General features: G+C 35.9%; 1 non-coding gene across 1 annotated transcript; it reads right to left on the bottom strand.

The window, feature by feature from the left end:
* Positions 1–2,825: 2,825 nt before the first annotated feature.
* LOC148549253 (small nucleolar RNA R71) lies at positions 2,826–2,929 on the bottom strand. The gene has a single exon (XR_015897620.1). It is a non-coding gene; the product is annotated as a small nucleolar RNA R71 (small nucleolar RNA).
* Between the last annotated feature and the right edge of the window lie 1,696 nt (positions 2,930–4,625).

The following is a 4,625-nucleotide window of genomic DNA, read 5'->3' as shown; positions in this document are numbered from 1 at the left end:
TTGGACGATAGCTAGAGTATATTCTCTTGGGTTTCTAATCTAAGATTAGAACCTTCGTGGTATAGGCTAGAACCATTGGAAGCATTCCTGGGATCCGGAAAGTCTAAACCTTGTCTGTGGTATTCCAAGTAGGATTCAGGATCCAGAAAGTCTAAACCTTGTCTGTGGTATTCCGAGTAGGATCTGGGAAGGGATGACTGTGATGAGCTTCAAACCTGCGAATGTGGGGCACAAGTGACAGTGTGCAAAAGGACAATGGTCCTATTTCGACGCTAGCGGGAATTGACAGATGATTAGCCTTGCAGTGACAGCGCAGATGGATTTGTTTTCATCCGAGAGGATCATACAGCTTGCCATGGAAGGAGGTAACGCATTGTTGGAAGAAGGTAATAGAAAAGCAGAGGTTCTGAAGCAACAAAGTATCTCCGGACGCTTATCTGAAATTCCTACCTATGAATTACATAAGTATTTCTATCTTATTTTATATTTTATTTATATTTTAATTATCAAAACTTTATAACCATTTGAATCAGCCTGACTGAGATTTACAAGGATGACCATAGCTTGCTTCAAGCTGACAATCTCCGTGGGATCGACCCATACTCACGTAAGGTTTATTACTTGGACGACCTAGTGCACTTGCTGGTTAGTTGTGCGGAGTTGTGAAGAATAATTGAGATTACAATCATGCGTACTAAGATATTGGCGCAGTTGAGATCACAATTTCGTACACCAAGTTTTTGCATGACTCGGAGGTGGAAGCAATTGTCTTCCCTTTCCTCTTTCTTGGACAACTGACGGTTCATCTTATTGCTCTGATTAGGTAATTTTATTTTATTTTTAAGCTTTTTTATTTTCAAAAAAATTCAAAAAAATATATATATATACAAAAAAAATTTATTTTATTCTTCAGAATTTTTAAGAATGAATTCTAGAGTTTCAGATGATGCTTTTATCATCACAGGAGCTAGTTGATTCCCATCAATTTAGCTATTGTATGTAATGTCCTGCTGAAGCTTGGCTAGCCATGTCTAATTTTTTAGACTGAAGTTTTAGACTAACATTGCATGATTCCTGGAATTCCTATTAAAAATTTTGAATTTATTTATTTTCTCTTTTTTCAATTAATTTTCGAAAAGACAAATTTTTTTTATATAAAATCATAAAAACCAAAAATTTTTGTGTTTCTTGTTTGAGTCTAGTGTCAAATTTTAAGTTTGGTATCAATTATATTTTTCTTATTTTTGAAAATTCATGCATTGAGTTCTTCATGATCTTCAAGTTGTTCTTGATGAATTTCTTTGTTTGATCTTTGCATTTTCTTGTTTGGTGTCTTTTCTTGTTTTTCAAATGTATTTTTGAATTATTAGTGTCTATAGAATAAAAAATTTTAAGTTTGGTGTCTTGCATGTTTTTCTTTTCTTAAAAATTTTTCAAAAATATGTTCTTGATGTTCATCATGATCTTCAAAGTTTTCTTGCTGTTCATCTTGACATTCAAAGTGTTCTTGCATGCATTATTAGTTTTGATCTTAATTTCTTGTGTTTTGTGTCATTTTTATGTTTTTCTCTTTTCCCATTAAAAATTCAAAAATAAAAAAATATCTTTCCCTTATTTCACTCATAAATTTCAAAAATTTGAATTGATTTTCAAAATCTTTTTCTTATTTTTATTTCATATTTTCAAAATTAATGCTAACATTTAACGTTTAGATTCAAAAATTTTTAAGTTGTTACTTGCCTATTAAGAAAGAATCAATCTTTAAATTCTAAAATCATATCTTTTAGTTTCTTGTTAGTCAAGTAATCAACTTTAATTTTCTAAATCAAATCTTTTTAATTTCCAATTCAAATATTTTTCAAAATGATTTTCAATCATATCTTTTTCTATTTCAAAACTTAATTTCAAAATCTTTTAATCATATCTTTTTGAAAACTAAATAAATTAATTACTATTTCTTATCCTTTTCAAATTTTATTTTATTTCTTCCCTTAATTTTCGAATACTAACCAATAATTAAAATAAAAACAAAAATATTTTCCTTTTATTTTAATTTAAAATTCGAATTCTCTCTCTCTCTCTCTCTCTCTCACATCTCTTTCTATTTATTTATTTATTTATTCACTAACACTTCTCTTCTTCTTATAATTCGAACCATCTCTCCCTCTCTGTGTTCGAATTCTTCATCTTCTCTATTCTCCATGCTACTCTTCTATTCTTCTACTCACATAAAGGAATCTCTATACTGTGACATAGAAGATTCCTCTTCTTTTCTGTTCTCTTCTTTTTCATATAAGCAGGAGCAAGGATAAGAACATTCTTGTTGAAGCTGATTCGGAACCTGAAAGGACTCTAAAGAGGAAGGTAAGAGAAGCTAAAGCACAACACTCTGGAGAGGACCTGACATAATTTTTCGAAAAAGAAGAAGATACAGCCGAACCCAATAACAATGTTGGAGATGCAAGGAAGATGCTTGGTGACTTTATTGCACCCTCTTCTGACTTCTGTGGAAGGAGCATCTCAATTCCTGAGCAAATAACTTTGAGCTCAAACCTCAATTAGTTTCTCTAATGCAGCAGAATTGCAAGTTTCATGGACTTCTATTGGAAGATCCTCATCAGTTTTTTGCTAAATTCTTGCAAATCTGTGACACTGTTAAGACCAATGGTGTTAATCCTGAGGTCTACAGACTTATGCTTTTCCCCTTTGCTGTAAGAGACAGAGCTAGGACATGGTTGGACTCACAACCTAAAGATAGCCTGAACTCTTGGGAAAAGTTGGTCAATGCTTTCTTGTCCAAATTCTTTCCACCTCAAAAGTTGAGCAAGCTTAGAGTGGAAGTCCAAACCTTCAGACAGAAGGAAGGTGAATCCCTATATGAAGCTTGGGAAAGATACAAGCAATTGATCAAAAGGTGTCCTTCTGGCATGCTTTCAGAATGGAGCATCATATGCATATTCTATAATGGTCTGTCTGAATTGTCCAAGATGTCATTGGACAACTCTGCTGGTGGATCTCTTCATCTAAAGAAGACACCGGAAGAAGCCCAGGAACTCATTGAAATGGTTGCAAATAACCAGTTCATGTACACTTCTGAAAGGAATCCTGTAAATAATGGGACAACTCACAAGAAAGGAGTTCTAGAGATTGATACTCTGAATGCCATATTGGCTCAGAATAAAATATTGACTCAGCAAGTCAATATGATTTGTCAGAGTCTGTCTGGAATGCAAGCTGCATCAAGAAGTACTAAGGAAGCTTCCTCTGAAGAAGAAGCTTATGATCCTGAGAATCCTGCAATGGAAGAGGTGAATTACATGGGAGAATCCTATAGAAACACCTATAATCCTTCATGGAGGAATCATCCTAATCTATCATGGAATGATCAACAGAAGCCTAATCAAGGCTTCAATAATAATAATGGTGGGAGAGCACGGTTTGGCAATAACAAACTTTTTCCATCATCTTCTCAGCAACAGACAGAGAATTCTAAGCAGAGCCACTCTGACTTAGCAACTGTAGTCTCTGATCTATCTAAGACCACTTTCAGTTTCATGACCGAAGCAAGGTCCTCTATTAGAAATTTGGAGGGACAAGTGGGTCAGCTGAGTAAAAGAGTTACTGAACTCTCTCCTAGTACTCTCCCAAGCAATACAGAAGAGAATCCAAAAAGAGAGTGTAAGGCCATAACTATAACCAACATGGCCGAACCTGGAGAGGAAGAAAAGGCAGTGATCTCCACTGAGAAAGACCTCAATGGATGTCCACTAGCCACTCAAGAGTTCCCTAATGAGGAACCAAAAGAATCTGAGGCTCATATAGAGACCATAGAGATTCCACTGAACTTACTGTTGCCATTCATGAGCTCTGATGAGTATTCTTCCTCTGAAAAGGATGAAGACATTGTTGAAGAGCAAGTTGCTCAGTATCTAGGAGCAATCATGAAGCTGAATACCAAGTTAATTGGTAATGAGACTTGGGTGGATGAACCCCCATTGCTCATCAATGAACTGAATGATCTGGTTCAACTGAAATTACCTCGGAAGAAACAGGATCTTGGAAAGTTCTTAATACCTTGTACCACAGGCACCATGACCTTTAAGAAGGCTCTGTGTGACCTTGGGTCAAGTATAAACCTCATGCCCCTCTCTGTAATGGAGAAACTAGGGATCTTTGAGGTGCAAGCTGCAAGAATCTCACTAGAGATGGCAGACAATTCAAGGAAACAGGCTTATGGACTTGTAGAGGATGTCTTAGTGAAGGTTGAAGGCTATTACATCCCTGCTGACTTCATAATCCTAGAGACTGGGAAGGATGAAGATGAATCCATCATCCTTGGAAGACCCTTCCTAGCCACAGCAAGAGCTGTGATTGATGTGGACAGAGGAGAGTTAGTCCTTCAAGTGAATGAGGACTACCTTATGTTTAAGGCTCAAAGATCTTCTTCTGTAACCATGGAGAGAAAGCATGAAAAGCTTCTCTCAATACAGAGTCAGACAGAGCCCCCATAAACTTCTAAGTTTGGTGTTGGGAGGCCAACATCAACCTCTGAGTCTCTGTGAAGCTCTCTAAGAGCTTCACTGTCAAGCTACTGACATTAAAGAAGTACTTATTAGGAAGCAACC

Source organism: Arachis ipaensis, chromosome B8, assembly GCF_059453495.1.
Source record: "Arachis ipaensis isolate K30076 ecotype BB chromosome B8, ASM5945349v1, whole genome shotgun sequence".
Taxonomy (NCBI): Eukaryota; Viridiplantae; Streptophyta; class Magnoliopsida; order Fabales; family Fabaceae; genus Arachis; species Arachis ipaensis.
The sequence above is the reverse complement of the archived record's forward strand: the minus strand, read 5'-3'. Positions and strand labels throughout refer to the sequence as shown.